Source organism: Octopus sinensis, unplaced genomic scaffold, assembly GCF_006345805.1.
Source record: "Octopus sinensis unplaced genomic scaffold, ASM634580v1 Contig10832, whole genome shotgun sequence".
NCBI classification, from domain to species: domain Eukaryota; kingdom Metazoa; phylum Mollusca; class Cephalopoda; order Octopoda; family Octopodidae; genus Octopus; species Octopus sinensis.
The window spans coordinates 62,914-80,732 of record NW_021832226.1 but is presented as its reverse complement, the minus strand read 5'-3'; the positions used below and the strand labels follow the sequence as shown (position 1 = coordinate 80,732).

The following is a 17,819-nucleotide window of genomic DNA, read 5'->3' as shown; positions in this document are numbered from 1 at the left end:
TGCTTTCGATCAGCCTTCTGATTTGAGACAAGTCCATCGGCCTAAAAGTACATATCATATACAGAACCTATGCACCACAGAAGAGTAGCCAGGAGCCATCTCATCTGTCACTTTCTGTAGAAATAGATTTGCATACCTTAATTAATCACAATTAGTCCTAAACCTATGATTGGCTATGAAACTCCACAAAGTCATAATCGACTTGATCCCTGAACGACTCGAAGTCCTCTTGAAAAAAATAGACTGTTTTTCAGTTTCTTTTGTCTCTTCTTTATCAATATTAGTTCGATCGGATTTGTCGACTACGCTAGAATTCTCTGATTGGTCAGCCTTTAATTCTTCAGGTCTATTCACTTCTGATTGGTTAATTATATTGTCCTTTGATTCATCTTTTGATGAAGTAGCCGGTTTAAGATCAGGCTGACTTTCAGGCTCATGTTTTATAATTTCGGGTTCCACCAGTATTTCCTGGTCGGATTTTTGTGAAGATATATAATCAGTGTTTTCGATCTCTTCGTTTATATTTGAGTCCACAATTTTCACGTTTAAATTTTCTTGGAGTTCCATTGGAGAATTTGTGGCACTTTTTGGATATTCATCAATACTTTCGGCAGAATAGAGGACTGTCTCCTCAACTTCACATTCCTTAAACACTTCTTGTGGTATATTTTCATCATTAGAGACATTTTTTGTTAGATCCCCTTCTTCTTGACCAGAATCAGAATCATCAAAAATATCTTGAGAAATATTGTCCTCGATTGACTCATTTATAGACTTTAAGTCCGTCTGAGAAATATTCGACTGATCAACATGGTCTGATTGCTCGAAATTTGTTGAGGGTTTGACAAATTGGTCCATATCGACAATATTCAGTAAAGAATCTTGCTCATTTTGGACACTAGTGGAATATTCTGGTGGACTAGGAGTCTCGAGAGGAGAAATAACTTCATTTTTACTATATATGATTTAATTTATAACTTACCTTTTGAGTTCCTCCCATTTGTTTTGAATGTATTCATTTGTTACATTATGACTCCTAATCATTTCCAACTCTTTTTGGAGCTGTCTATTTAGAATTTTAACGGAAATCATACGCATGTTCATCTCTTTGAGCCTTTATGCATTCTTCTAAATCATTAATGTCAGACATCTTAAAACACCCACAAAACAACTTTTTTAAATAATTTTATTAATAAAATAATAAAAATTAAATTCATAATTTAAATTAGTTAAATTGGTGGAAAATTGCACGGCTGTAAATTTATCGTACTGTTTGTTTGTCATATAAATGAACTTTATTATCAAATTAAAAGCGCTTTTATAGGAATTATGATTCGTAAAAATTTTGAAGAATTAAAAAGGGAAACCCAAGTTTTTTTTATTATTATTTTTTTGGCTAAAGTTCATAACAGAGTTTTAAGTCAACGTTTATTATTTACTCAAAAATCGACAGATCTTAGTAAAGAGTGCGCAAAAGTTCAAATTAACAAAGATTTGCAAAAGACCGAAAAATATTTGCGAAAAATTAAATCCTTGAATTCCAAAGATAATGAAAAAATTAAAAAGTTGTAATTTTTAACCAATTTTATAATTAGTGACCTTAGTGTAAAAGAAAAAGAGCTCAGGGAAACCCGAATTAAGGCAATATTAGTATTAATTGTTATAGTGGGAACAAGAAACCCAAAATCTGGAAAAATTAATTGAAGGGAACTATTTTGACGACTTGAATCCAACTAAAGTTGCTTTAATATAAAATAATATTGATTAGATATCAAAAATATATTCAAAATTTCCCCAAAAAAAATCTTTGATCTCAAATAGAGGATCTAAAGAATATGACAAAATGATATATGATAACTATATGTACTCGATTTGGGCCTCAAAGAAAGATAGTGCAAAGGCTTTAAATTCATCATTGGGGTCATTTCAAGCCATCACAAAGAAAGTATTGCAAATTTAATTCAATTTAGGTTTATCACCTAAATATGCTATCTTCGAAATTACGAAAAAATATGTGAATTTATGATTTTTATTAACAGTTAATATTTTCATTTTTTCGACGAAATATGATTGTCCTTTATTAGATCATTAGCTCCTAGTGAGTGACTTTCTTAAAGTTAAAAGTAATATTTAAGACTAATTATACAAGATTTTATATTTTAGATAATTTGGAATTCAATTGAGTATAAGAAAGTCAAGCATCAAATTGATAACATTTTGTGATATGAGGTTAATTTTTCTACATATTAAACGCTTGATTTGATCTATTGCGTAAACTTGTTTAGAAATTAATTATTCAAACAAAAAAGTTAACTTTACACAGACAATCAAGATTTTTTGTCTTTGAAAATAATTTAATTAGCTGAATCGATTTTGAATCACTTGTGAAATGACGTGAACCTTATAAATAACTTTACTTCCAAAAAATTATTTTTCGGAAACAAAATATTACTTTTTGATAAGATTATTCTGAAAATGAATAGTAATATTGGAAATAATATAAAAATCACTGAAGATCTGGATTTTTAATTAGTTAGTTTTACGTGATTGTTTTTCTTGCTACATGTTCCGTTTATTAGAAATGATACAACACATATTTATTTTTCCAATGGAGATTTATTATAAATTTGTATTTGAATAATCTTTGTGTATTGTTGTTTTTGAAGCCAGGCTTATTCACCAAAGGAGATTAGGCTAAGTATTTTGAATGAAACTTTGGGGTTTTAAATTAATCTATTCTATGTCAAATATAATGTCAAAATTTTCAGAAGTACCCAATTAAGTTGTCCAACATCTTATTTACGGCTTTAAGTTGATAATAAAAATATTGATTTTATTATTTTTAAAAACTTTAGGATTCCCTAATGAATTGCACAAATTTCTTGATGACGTTGATGTTTTAAGTCAGTAATAAAATTTTTGCCCTTAATTTTGCACTTTATGTTCGTAAAATTATTAAATTATATTGAAAATGGTATAATAAATAAATTACATTCAGAAATTTTTGAAATCAGAAACATATACACCCCTCGACATTAAAATCCGAACACTTAATTTTTAGCAAATTTTTAATCATATCGGAAATTTGGGAGAATATCCCAATGGAATTCATCAGAAAACTTGTTAGCTCAATGAAAAATCGTAGTTTGGAAGTTTACAACAGAAAAGGAAGGCATTCAAGCTACTAATTAAATTTTGTTCGGTTTTTTTTGTCATGAAATTCTCGTTTTTTGCTTTATTCTTTAAAATTATATGTTTCAATATATATTTAAATATTAAAATAGTTAGAATAATACAAATAAAGAAGCTCAGATAAATTATTTTATTGAAAATGATTAAAAATTTGCTTAAAATTAAGTGTTCAGATTTTAATGTCGAGGGGTGTATACTTAATGACCTGATTTCAATAATTGATCTTAAAATTTCTAAATCCCAATAGGTTAATTCTTTAATATAAATAGAAATTTAACCTAAAATAAATTAAGCATAAAATGGGAAGATTTGACCGGAGGAAAAACATTTTCGACGATAATTTTGATAAATTGAGCAGAAATAAAAAAAGGTTATTTTTGATAATTACAAAATTGTGAATAGACGAAGTAGGTCGTATGAATTGGGATATTCATCAGGCCTATTCGGAAGACGCCGGTAATTAATGAAAATAATAGTGACTAAAACTGTAGGGGAGGTGATTACAGCACTACATCATATGTCCTTTTTGGATCATTTCTAATGGCCAGTGTTTTGATTGTTCTATATTGGATGCACTGCCAAGAAATAATACTAATCCCCATTTTTAGAATTGATTAAACAATAATCCTCATTATTGCTAACTACTTCTAACATATAAATTATAACATAAGAAAATTTGTTAAATTTTACAATAATTATAAATAAATGTCGAAAATTCTTCGGATAGCATAATAATAAATAGGAGCAGAAAAAATAAAGCATGAAATTCGAATAATAAAATACGTCAAAAAGAAAATTAAAATACTTATCATGTATATTGCTTTTAATATCCTGACGTAATAATACTACAAAAAATAACATTTTAAAATGATAAACGTATGTAAAATCTTTTTCCGACAAGAACATCAAACTATCGAAAATCTTAAAGCCTCATCTGAAGGGGCTGAGAGAAGGGAATACGAGAAATACGCTCGAGTTGGCAATGCCAGAGTGCTTGTTCTCCTGGCAGTCGAGACGTCAGGAATAGAGGGACCTTCTACTCGGAACCTGCTTCGGCAGATTGGCTACATATGAAAAGAGATACCTGCGACCTGTCTGAGCGTTGATATTTAGCAGAACGAGTCCCTCTAACCATAGTAAGTGGTCTGGCTATCCAAAAATAGAAAATTATACATCAAGTCATTGTTGACATTATTTTAAATGAATTGAACGAAATAAAACATTATTAAACTGTTTTAAGCAAATATTCTTGTTAAAAAGTGGATTTAAATTCAAAATGAAGGGGTTATTGGATTTTTAAAGTAAAATTAATAAATTAAAAATTATTTTTACAGTCAGTTTTTGCTTTTAGGATTAATTTTATTAAAATTAAGTTTATTGTTTCTGAAAAATCGAGAAGATATAACGTTTAAACTATGAATCTAAAGGAATAATGAATTTGCTATACTTTATTTGTAATAGATTTAAATGAAGGGGAAGGAGAATGTAAGGCTTGTTCACTGTCTTTTCTCGATGCCCATATGGCATACATATATTGATCGTGTTGGAATTTATCATATTCCTTGGAATTTTTTATTGCCTGAGGTAATCCAATTTTTACAGATTGAGAATATATTTTTGGTGTCTAAATATACCTAATAACTCATTAAAAAAGCCTTTAATTGAGTTGAAACTTCAGAATTATTTTTTCGAATTAATTTTTCAAGTTGTTCTGTCTCTTGCTCCCACTAAATTAAATTTACATTTATGTATACCTTAAGTTGTTTCTCAATGAGTTTTTTTTCTTTTAAAATAATATTCCTTTAATAACATTAAAAAAATAAAACTCCTGTTCTTTTGCATCTTCATTACTTGTCAAACGTTTTAGTTTTTTTAGCTTATTTTCCATTCCTTGCGAGCTTTTTTTGAATTCAGTACGAATGCATTCCTTATAGAGTTCCGTTGATTTTTGAGCATGAAACAATCCTTTATTTAAAACTTTATTATATGCTATAGCCTAAAATATAATCTGGTGCAACTATGCGACAACTCGAGCTTCGTTATAATGTTTAGGATAATTTTTTGGAATCATTCTATCATTATTATAAAAAATGTGCTTCGAACTATTTCTGTGATTGATTTACGCTACTCAGACGCAGAGGATCGCAATTATCTGAATTAGTGTCAAATGAATGTCAAAACAACACGATTTGTCATTAGTTATTCTTTATTGTACGTAAATTCAATGAAACAAAAATTCCTACCCAAACACAAAAATTAAATTTTTAGGCAAAGCTGAGAGAAATTGTACTTTTGATACTCCAACATTTTTACCGTGGCCAAAGAAAATGAATATATCTCTCAAATCTGAAGCTATTTTCCCTTTTCTTTAAGATAAAATTTTTTTTCAATGACTATAATGAAAAAATTGTCCACATTGTAAATCTTCGACTAGGCGAAGGATTATCTTGCATTGCGATGTAACAGAATATTAAATTCAGACTACATAGATGGCATAGTGATATTTGAGGTGAATAAAATCCAACAACCTTGATATATTTTTTACGACAAAAAACGAATTAATGAATCATTGAAGTCGGTGCCAAGTAGAAAAACTGTACAAGTACGATACTCTAACAAGTGAATTACAATTAATTTGTGAGGCTAAGGTAAAAATCGTACCAATTATCCTTAATTGAGATAGGATTGGCTCTAAATTTTTCAAGAAATTTTAAGAAAGTCACAAGGTTTGAAAAAACATTTGAAATAATGATAGTAGAATACAAAGTTGGTTTTTAAAAAACTTATACCTCAGAAACTCATTTGCTGGAGGACAAAAATTAGCGAAGATACGACGAGATTTTATACTAGTTGTCAATGTTTGAAACAGCTGTGAAGTGGGACCAAATAACAGGAAGAGGATTGTAGCAGTAAACTTGCCTGATTAATATGAAAGTAAACTCTCAAAGTTATTTCGTTTGTGAACAGCCAAGGCATCTTCACATTAGAAATCCACAACTAATGATGTAAGATTTTTATTTTAGCAGTAGTTTGAATTAAATTAACTAGATAGAAACGGCTCATAACATTCTATCACAATTATAATTGATTTTTGGTGAATTGACTTTTAGTTGTTTTAGTCGTAACTTTAAAACTATTTATACTACTCATTTGATTAATTTTCAATTGTATTGATTGTATTCATTTGGTACCTCATACAATATTAATCTGCGTTAAAAAAGTCAATTTTTATAAGATGAATCCAAAGTATTTCACAACATAACTTATTAAATATTTATAGTTTAATAGCTATTTTATGTAATAAAAATGAAGTTCAGTTTTCATTGATAGAATTACATAAAAGTAAACCCAGTTACTTTATGGACAGGATTCAAAACATCAATGTTTGAGCTAGTCGTCTTCATAAATATTTTACGCTTTTAAAAATTGATGAAATAGCGATGAACTAGTTTATCAGAAAAACAATGTGAATTTGAATGATTTTTCGTCCAAGAAAATTTTTTGAATTACTTTAATCAAAAAAATACCTAATCGTCAGTTAGATAAAAATAGTTTTTCAAGTAAATTCAGACCAAAAAGAGATTTATTTAATCAAGTGTTAATTAATTATTTTTTCAAAAGTTTTTTTCGATGACGCAAATATATGCCAAGTAATAGGACGGAACATAAAACAATTATTATCAAAATAATCCAAAAAATTTCCAGAATCCTTTCCTTTTTTGTTTTCACTAGTATTATAGTCAATTAATTGACTTACCGGATTTCAACGAAACTGAGATTGTATGACGCACTTCTAAAACTCCATCTGAAATGATGCAGGTAAGATCTGTCTTGGGTATGTCAATTCCATATTTAAGAGTTTTATTGAATAAAAAGCTGCTTTTATTTCCCTCAGTTGTTGTAGAATATAAGATATATTCTTTGTTTTTTTTAATTAGTTTTCCGCCATATAACCAGCTTATTTTTATATCCCTGAGCGAATCAACAGTTCCTTCACATGTAATTTCCTGAATATCTAGCTGAGTCATTTCTGCAGAATTCGAAGGGGACATTAATATCGTCGGATTTTCTATAATCTTGAGGTAAACTGTCTTTGCAGTTTGTGAATATTCGTTATGAACAAGGCAGCGAACACTCATAGATCGTGTTACATTGATCATATTAAGCGTCTTGTTGTCAATAGACAAAGAAGTGTCAAACTCAAGTTCATTTGTGCCTAAATATTAGAAGCTCTAAATACCATATTTGACTGAATCCAAATACCAGGTTATTGTGGGTTCTGGGTATCCTAATTCCCAGGAACACATAAATGTTGCATTATCTCCTTTTGTTGCATTTACTGAAACAAATGAATCAGAAATAGAAGGGGTTTCTACAAATTTTTAAAGGAACTAAACCATAAATGGAAAGATTTAAATCCATAATTTCCCACGTGGGAATAGTACTTTTAGGAACGCAGCGAAATATTCGTTTTGGCGTTTTTATTTTTCCGTCAATATTAATTACATCGTCAAAAACTTCATGTAAAGCGTCAGAGCCTTCGAGATATTCGAAATAAACAATTCCGTCGAGATTACTAAAATGTAAATTCAGGTGAAAACTTTCCAAAACTCATACACGGTCTGATTTTTCCAGACGTTCCATATTTAATTAAGACGTTTTCCCCTCTTGTAAAGACGTGTTCCAAATCAAACGGAATTTCTATATTGTTTAGATCCAAACAAACCTTTAATTTCATAATTAAATTTGAATCTTTTATTTTCATATTTTCCCTTACAAATATATGTACAATTTGTATCTTCTTTGATTAAATATCTGATGTATAAATCATTATTTTCCACAATCAATCTGTCGGTGCTACTCCAAAAATTAATTTTCGACTTTATTCCATCTTCACAATATCTATACCAAGAGCAGGCTGTGCTAACGCCTTCACTGCTTAGTATTGCATATGGTTTTTCATTGGAGTAGAAAACTATATTATTTTTAGTTTCAGATACCAGTATTTTTAATTAGAGCCTCGACTTTAAATGGAAGAGATGTTTCTCGGCCATATTTATTTTCAACAGCGCAGCTAAATACTCCCGACTTATTGTAGTTTTGATCAAATATGAGATTCCTTCCTTCTCTACGAAAAGGGACATCTTTTGTGAAGTCAATAGGGACACTTTCTTTACTCCATCTGTGAATATCATGTAATTATTTACTTATATTCATCAAATAGAGTAGCTTCTACTGGACATTTTATGGAGTAGTTTAAATAATTTAGATAATAAGTTGTATCAGACATGTGCATTGTTGGGGGAAAATGGGCAGTAACTGCATGAAAAAATAATGCTAAGAAATTAAAAAGCATTTTAATAATCAGAAATAAAAAATGATATATTTCTGCATTTTTTGTTTTTTAAATATAGCCATCTCCATATTTGACCATTTTAATTTTATTTCCAAATTTATTAAAAAAGACACGGAAGTAATTTGTCTCAAATGCATTCAAAGCTAAAAAGTCATTCGATTTTAAAAAATATAATTCTTTTAAGTAAAGCATGAATTCTGCATACTGAACAAAAAAATATAAGGTGACAATAACAAAATTCTGGCACTGTAAATATATAGAAATGACTTTGAAGAAATCGAATAACATTCAGATTGGGAAATAAAAAACAAATAAAAAATTTTCAAATATGTAAGAAAGTTAGGACAAAGATCAGGAAATTTAGCTTCTTGGATCCGTAAAAAAGTGAAAATATTTTGTTGGATTTTTTATTCAACCAAAACAAAATTTAACTAAGGTTACCCACAAGTTGGTCGGCAGCAAAGACATATTTTTACCAAATTCCTTCATCCCATACCTGTGTTCAATTAACATACTTTCTTTTCAGTACAACGAATAAAATGTAAGTTATCGTTGGTTGTTCAATGGTTATTTTATCCATGTAATATTTAAACTTTAAATATTCAAATGCTTAAAATTTTAAAGCATTTCGAGATAACTCTATCACACGTCAAAACCACCGGAATAGTTTTCACCTATACTTTATAGACTCTATAAAGTATGGACCTTATGGTTAATAGACAACTTAGTACCTTCAAAATAATCGTATAATTGGAATTGGAATTTTAATGCCTTTTTAAGTTGTATTCTTTCGGTACAGCTATAAAGAAAGTTTCCTATATCCAGGCGCTTGATTCTAATTTTTTTAAATGATCAATAAATATGTGAGAGGGTGAAGTAGAATATAAGCATTCAATATATTTTAAATCGTTAGGATTATTAGCATCACCTCATCTACCAGCAACTCCGAAGATTTTTTTACTTGTAATTTTTGGTGTCAATAAAAGCATTTCATGTTTTATTATTACCACATATCGCGATGCTCATTACTTATGCATTCCGCTTGTGCGCTTGAATTTACGATTTCATGCTTTACTATGGTTAAACTAGGAACACTTTCTCTCTCGCCAATCTATACCGATATCTTGTAACTGAATTAGTGGCGAAATATCATGCCTACGTTCTGTCCGTATAAAAGTAAATGAAGGCAATCAGTCCAGAGAATGACAATGTGTTCACAATCGTTAGTGAGCAATACATACAAAACATAACCAAAATGAAATCTCAAATTGCTATAAAATATAACTGATTTTCTACACATTCTAAAAATGCATCAGTTAGGAAAAAGTCTTAAACACAAATTCATTAAGAATAAATTTTTATAATCCCGTTGATAAAAGACGCAGCAAATAATCTTTGGCTTGGATGGCAAGCCACGTAACAAACATTTGTGTCCAAAAAACCTTCCAAATCTCCAACACATGTTTTATTTTTTATATTCCACAACTTAATACTCCTATTCATGCCTAAACATATCACAGCACAGATCTACCAGCAGTTATCAAATAGAAAGAAAGACTATCCCAGTCTGCCGATATTATTGAACTGTCGGTGTTGATTAGAAACTGCTGAGAGCCTAAAAATAAATTTTATAGGCAAACCATCTTTACTCGAGAAAAGCCGAACCGTGCCATCAGATAGCGCCACTGCCCCAAAATCAGAGAAGGGAGAGGACAGGATTTTATAAAGTTCACATTCTTAAATAACTCCCTCAATATATACCAAAATTAAGATTCAATAAAATTTCCATATTCGACGTGGAACGAAGTTCTACGAGTCCTGAGGAATAACCACAAAATAAGATCTCGTCCATTTGCCTTAAAGATGTACTTACAATAGTATGACCTATTAAATAGAGTATAAACCAATACCTTCCGTCAATTTAAACGACTTTGATTTGGCAGGTTCAGATAGACAAGATATATTGACAATTCCATCCACACAGATGGATATTACGTAATCTGGCATGATGCATATATTCCAGACTGCCTCCCCATGATTGCATAGTTCTTTGCCAAGCATTAAATCCTTATCTAAATTAATATTTTATGTTATTTTCTGTAAATAATACCAAATAGTAAGAAATCATCATTGTGGTACGCCTGTGGAATATTCCAGAACAATACTTCTCCATTTAATGTCCCCGCAACGAATCCGTATCCGTTTGTCGTACATGATAATGACAGAACAGGAGAACGACAGCCATAATAAGACAAAATTGGAAGAGAGACATTCCTAGATCTACTTACTGTCCATAACAAACTCCATAGAGGAGGCCATATTCCACAACCTGACCAAATGGTCATCCGAACCAGTCAACAGTAGTGGCATTGAAGGATGGAATACAACCACTCTTACTGCGTCCAGATGACTAAACATTAAAAAGACTGCAATACCCGAAAATTGATTTATTATGCCTAATTTGATCACTAAACCCACTTTCTGCAGTTCTCTAAAAATTGAGATTATAATAAAACTTTAATTTGTGTGGAGAGAGGTCCCACTGGGGGATCGGTCATTTGTGTAGAGAGAGGTTCTTGTAATAGCTCACCAACCAAACCAGAAGTCTCTGAGACATTCAATAATTCGTCAATTAGAGGGACTGTTTTATCGATACAAGAATCGGTCCTTTTCTCCTATTTATAAATTAAAAAACATATTCGAATAAATTTTCTAAATTTATAAAAATACATTGTTGGGATCTAAGCCAAGTTTAAGGCGGTAATGTGAACTCCTCAAATCCACGAGAGTAGTTTCCAAACCAAGCTCTTCCAAATATCTAAAATCGTTGCAATCCACACTGAAAAACTTGCTGAGCATTTCCCGCCCACTTCGCCACTTAGAAATATGCTTGTCATCTTCGACTTCCTCGACTGCTTCATTACTAGTGGGAATTGATTCAGGATTTTCATTTCTACATTAAATTAATAAAATTACTTAATTCTTCTGAGACAGGTCTCTAAAGTTTGGACTCTGGTGATCAAGTCCTGCATAATATTTTCGTCTTGTTTATGTATTCCCATTAGATAGGACAGTTGAGCCTAAATATGTCGGATTTTAAATACTTTGAGTTCTGCTCGTTCCATGTCCCATTTTAGTTTTTCCATGTGATGGAGAGTGAATTCGGAGTTGATATATTGGATGACACCTTCTTGGGTGTATTCGGCAAGGGGATTCGTCGGATTGAATGATGATTCGTCACCAGGTTGATTGTTTTCAAAATTTTGTGCATTTTCAGAATTTTTATTAAGATTTAGGTTACCACCAGAAGAAAGCATAGTTAGGAGCTAATACTCAATATTTAATTTTTTCCAATAATTATTACATATTTTTATTCATTTAAAAAATGACTACAAATTTATATCTGACATTTATTTATAACAAGCCCGATGAGTTAATATATAAAGTCCCGGAGTCTCTGGAATCCAGGCATTACAAAACCGACAAAATTTATTTGATTTATTCTTTATTGTCAGCAATTTTTAAATATTATAAATATTGTATTTGTTGCCATTAGATATGTACGATTCAAGTATTTTGCTGTATGTAAATTATGTCGGAGAATATTTTTATATTATTCAAAAAAAATTATCTGACATGACAATTCCTGATAATCGAATCATCGCTGGTTGTTGATTTAAAATTAATTTTAGTTTATGAGAATATAATTGAAAACTGTTTTGAAAAAATAATTTCCTGTGAATTCAAATTTCCCACTGGATCTAAACTGATTGAGTTTTTAAAAACAAACGTGTCCTCTTGGCTAATCAAAGTCACCGAGGATAACCAAAAAAAAGTAATTTCATATATAAAAATAATTAATTAAAGATATTCACTTTGGCAATGATGATGACAAAATTCCAATTTTTTGTTTGTAATGATAAATACGATTCCATTCTGACGTTGACATACACTCATTTGGATCAAATCCGACAAACTTTAAAAAATCCTAAATATATTGATATTGTTGACAGATTTTTTTTTTTTTTATTTTTTTTTTTTTTTTTTTTTTTTTTTTTTTTTATATGTAATTAACAAATAGTTATTAACTAACTAAATTCCCGGCATCGTAAATGGAAACACAGTTTCCACGTACTATGGCCAAGGAAATCCTTTCGAAAAGCCACTTGGACTCGCGTGGGTCTCCCCGTTTATGGGAGATCATGCGGCCAAGCTTTTTTAGAAAGGAAAGAGACTTTTCGCCGATGACGCCGGAAGTCTCGACGGCGATGGGAGTGAACAGATACCGTTCAGAGAGCTCCTTGTACTTTCCAATCTTCATCTTCTCGGTTTTGCGAGAGACTGAGCCAGGGTCGACAGCTGAAGAAGAAGGTTGAGCTCCGAGAAAGTGTCTGAAAACGTCGCATCCCATAACAGAAGACTTGCCGAACTCAAACGGGAAAGTCGATAGGCCGTCGGGTCTTTTTCCGTCTCCCCTCGCAAGCCCGACGGGTTCGAGGATTGATGGGATCCAGCGGCCGTGAGCCCCCTCTGAATAACGTCGTTAAGTGCTGCATGGCGTGGTGCGCGCCCTGCACTGCGACGACAGGAAAGGGGATGTAGACCAAAACGGTCAATGACAGCACCACAACGACATTTGTGTATTTCGCAGATTTCCAATCCAAGACGCAATGATAAACCAATTCGTAGGCAATCTTTGTCTAGTAGGTTACCGGTGGAAGGGACAGGGAGAGCATCCAGCCAGGCCCCACTCCCTGTGCAGCAGCCTGCGCGGAGACATGCAAGTCTGTGCTGATCGAAATTTTTGCGTAGATGTACGTCAAGAGCTTCACAAGAAATGGCATCCCATTGAGCTTGGATACACGGGTCACTGGGTCTTTTGTTGTACAATGAATCCCAAAGGTCCAGAGCGGCCACGTGATCAACTGACATTTTTCGTTCGGGAAGGTTTCTGAGAACGATGTCAGTGAGGGCACGGGATGATGCCAGGGACGAGAGGAAGGCAGGAAGAGCCAGATAAACGGGCGAACGAAGGCCAATCCCCCGAGATTAACAGGCAGGGAAGATTGAAGCCACCCCAGAGCGTCGAAATGGATGTTACACAGATACTCGGCTCCAGACTTCAAGATAGAATCGATATCGGATAACAGATTAGGCATGCGAAAACAAGGAGAACTCCTTAGGGTGTACAAAAGCCTCGGAGTTGAGAAATAGTTACGCAGAAGAAAGAACCCGACGTGGGCATCAATGAGGGAAAGCCGTTCGATCATGTTTGACAGATTGCTTGCCTTGGCGATGAGCGTTTGTGAGAGGGCCTCGTGACCAATTGGCGAACCAAGGATTACAAGGTCCTTTGTTTCTGATACCCGCGCGCCTTTTAGAATAGGTTCCAGGGCGTCCAGAGTTTCGGCAAAAAAATCGGAAGGAATATTCAGGTTTAGGACTTCGGACTTGCTTGAGTTTATCTCCAGACCGATGGATGAAAGGGCCGGGATAATGCTCCGCAGGTCGTCTAAGACAGAGCGGGGAGGTCCACAAATCGTCGCGTCGTCCAAGTACCAGATATTTACCGGAGAGCGGACAGAATGAGCGACGGAGTTGACACACATAGCAAATAGGAAAGGCCCCAGGGGATCTCCCTGTTGCACTCCGGTCGATGAGACGATAAAGGAATCGCCAAACAGGAGGAGGCTGGGTTGTGAGTACGAAAGGTGGACTAGAGGATAAGCGGAGGGGGCGAGAGAAAGGCAGGTCTCGAGCAAATGATCCCGTCTCACTGTGTTAAACGCATTTGATATGTCCAGTTTAACTAAAAGATATTCCAATGAAGAATCCATAAGTTCTCTTACGGCATGGGCAGCCGATTCACACCCTCCACTGACGCCGACGCCCAATTGGACTGGCAAAAATTTCGGGACCAACTCGGGGATCACAACGTGGCAAACGAGCTTTCCGGCCAATCTGCGGAAAACATTACCCACGGCGATCGGCCTGACCCCGTTATCTTTTTTGCCCAAAGCAGTGAGATTAGCCGAGAAGAAAATCGCCCGGCAAAATCCGGTAAATTCCCACCGATAAGACGGTTACAGAGATTGGTGATAGATTCCAAGAGGAGACGCCTGCCTCAGCAGTAAGAGGTGAAGTCAAGTCTTTAATGTGTCCGGGCTTCAGCCCATCTATACCCCCACTGCTGCTTGGGGAAAAACTTTTCAGTGCCTTCTCAACCTGTGAAGCGGTAACCAGCAGTTGCGGAAGGGCGGTCGTATCGACAGCGGGTTGGGTGCGGGAGTTTACTGGAGGACTGGGGTGCTTGGATCTCAAATTAGACAATGCGGAGGGAGATGGGGACAAAAGCCGGTTAGAGGAGGCAACAAGTCTGACAGCTCCGCGGACGTCGCCGTCCAACAGCTTGCTGTTCACCTTACGACGGAGGTAAATGCAATCGGAGGAAGTTTTAGTGTTAACCACAGAAGGGGCGACACATTTGTGAGAGTCAGAGTGGAGGGAATCGAACTGGGAGGGAAACAGAGAAGTACAATGATCGAATAGGGCGAGTTGCTGTTTAATAATCGATGCGGGAGAAAGTTTTTTAGACTCGCTGTCGGGCCGGGAGGGTTGGATCCCAATACCGAAAACAGCAAAACCAAAAAGGAGTAACCAGTCAGACTGGTCATTAGATGACAAAGCGCGGTTTATAGCTGTGGACAAAGAGAGAGCAGCTTGAATCCTCGCTGCCTTCGGTATCCGTGCCGGAATTTTGCGGTTACAGCGAGAAGAATAGATGAATCTTAAAGCATCTTCGGCTGACGGAGATGGACTTTCAGCAGGATTTCCGGCGGACTGTTGGCCGGAACGGCCTGCAAGAACGACAAACAGGGCAGTTCCAGGTTATGAGAGAAGCTGAAACGCGCCTGGAAAGTCGAACACACGAAAGGTTGACAGATTAACACAAAAAATTGATAAAGTTTTTTTTAAATAAATGTGTATACATTATTTAGATATTTTCCAATCAGAAGCCATTCGAATTGCTCTTAATCCGTTCTTATATTTTGAATCTTTGCATAAAATATTCCTGCAAAGTAAACATTCTTCAAAATAAATTTCAAAACGAAAAAGGAAAATTAAAAGTAACCTCAAATTCTTGTGGATCAAAATCAGAAGAATGCAAGTAAATATTTGTTCTAATTTAAAAAGAAAAAATTGCGGACCAAACGTCACTGTGACGGACAAAAATTTTTCTGTATTAGAAAACAGTAACTATTTGCTTTATAAATCGAATAATAAATTCGTCAACATTGGAATAAATCTGTATATTTTTATTTATTATTTTTAAGATACGATAAAAGTCTCTCACCAGTACCAAGTATTTTGTCTGAGAATAAACAAAACTTTAATATTTTGAAGGCTGGTTTACATATAGAAGTTGTTGACGAACCATTCTCATTTGATTTTTATTCTGACGAGTTAAGAACTGAAATGTTAAACTTTAGAGAAAATAGTGAAATTGTGAATTCCAATTTGAAATTAAAGCCATTTAAAACTGTCAAAAAAATTGATACTAAAGAGGATAAATCAGAGGAGATAGATGAAATAGATCTTATAGCTTTAATGGATGATATCTTAATAATAAAATGGTATGGTGTGTGTCTGTCTGTCTGTCTTGTCTGTCTGTGTGTCTGTCTGTCTGTCTGTCTGTCTGTCTGTGTGTGCACACCAACTTCAAATTGGCAATACGATGTCCTCGACTTACATGATGAGGTCCTTAAAACCTTCCCCCCAAAAAAAATAAAAAAAAAAATTTTCTGCATTTTGGTTAAAATGAACAACTACAATGTCCTCGACTTACATGATGAAGTCCTTAAAACCTTCCCCCCCAAAAAAAATTAAAAAAAATTTTCTGCATTTTGGTTAAAATGAACAACTACAATGTCCTCGACTTACATGATGAAGTCCTTAAAACCTTCCCCCCCAAAAAAATTAAAAAAAAATTTTCTGCATTTTGGTTAAAATGAACAACTACAATGTCCTCGACTTACATGATGAAGTCCTTAAAACCTTCCCCCCAAAAAAAATTAAAAAAAAATTTTCTGCATTTTGGTTAAAATGAACAACTACAATGTCCTCGACTTACATGATGAAGTCCTTAAAACCTTCCCCCCCAAAAAAAATAAAAAAAAATTTTCTGCATTTTGGTTAAAATGAACAACTACAATGTCCTCGACTTACATGATGAAGTCCTTAAAACCTTCCCCCCAAAAAATTAAAAAAAAATTTTCTGCATTTTGGTTAAAATGAACAACTACAATGTCCTCGACTTACATGATGAAGTCCTTAAAACCTTCCCCCCCAAAAAAAAAAAAAAAATTTTCTGCATTTTGGTTAAAATGAACAACTACAATGTCCTCGACTTACATGATGAAGTCCTTAAAACCTTCCCCCCAAAAAAATTAAAAAAAAATTTTCTGCATTTTGTGACAGAATGTGCAATCACAGATTGCACGACTTTGAATAGAGTGTGCAATTAACAGATTTTGAAAAACCACTTTGATAGTGAAAACACATTAGCACAATCATTAACACAATTTACCACCAATTGACGCACGACCTTGAATAGAGTGTGCAATTAACAGATTGGTACTTTTGTCGAAGTGGTCGCAGTTTTTTTAGAAGATAATTAAAATTAATTAATTTTTTTAGTGAAAAATAGATTATTTAATTTATAACCCTCTATCAATAATTTAAATGGTTATTAAAATTATTTAAAATGTTATTTAACCATTTAGCATTTTAGTACGCGGCATCCAAATTCCAGGACTGTAGAAGGAATTTATGTCTTTTACAATCTGTGCAAAAGATTCCTTATAGTTCTGTATTTGTTTTCGCCACACATAAATTCTGAAAAAATAACTAACTAAAAAAACCTGCGAATAAGATCCCAGATGATGTCTTACAGCTCCTCTTTGAGCTTTATTCTTGCATTTTGCACTTCCCCACATTCGTTCTACTGTCTGGGTGTGCACTCCCGTCGTTGGGATCCACAAAGAATTTTCTGAATATATTTTGCAGAAAATGCACTGCATCCTCCTTACTTATTGGGAGCTGTCGGAATTTGATGTTGCATAAGTCCACAACAGAATTTTCCATGTGACCTATAGTGCCAGTTTATATCAATATTAGGTACATGCTCGCCATAATATTAAAAAAATTAGAAAATAAATTAGTAAAAAATTTACTATATTTTAAATTATTGATAGAGCGACTTAAATAAAAT

The 17,819-nt window shown here is 33.3% G+C and overlaps 1 long non-coding RNA gene across 1 annotated transcript; it reads left to right on the top strand.

Moving 5' to 3' along the window:
- The first annotated feature begins 3,499 nt into the window (after nt 1-3,499).
- On the top strand, nt 3,500-3,805 carry LOC115228622. Its single transcript, XR_003883229.1, has 3 exons — nt 3,500-3,562; nt 3,595-3,648; nt 3,684-3,805. It is a non-coding gene; the product is annotated as an uncharacterized LOC115228622 (long non-coding RNA).
- Nucleotides 3,806-17,819: the final 14,014 nt, after the last annotated feature.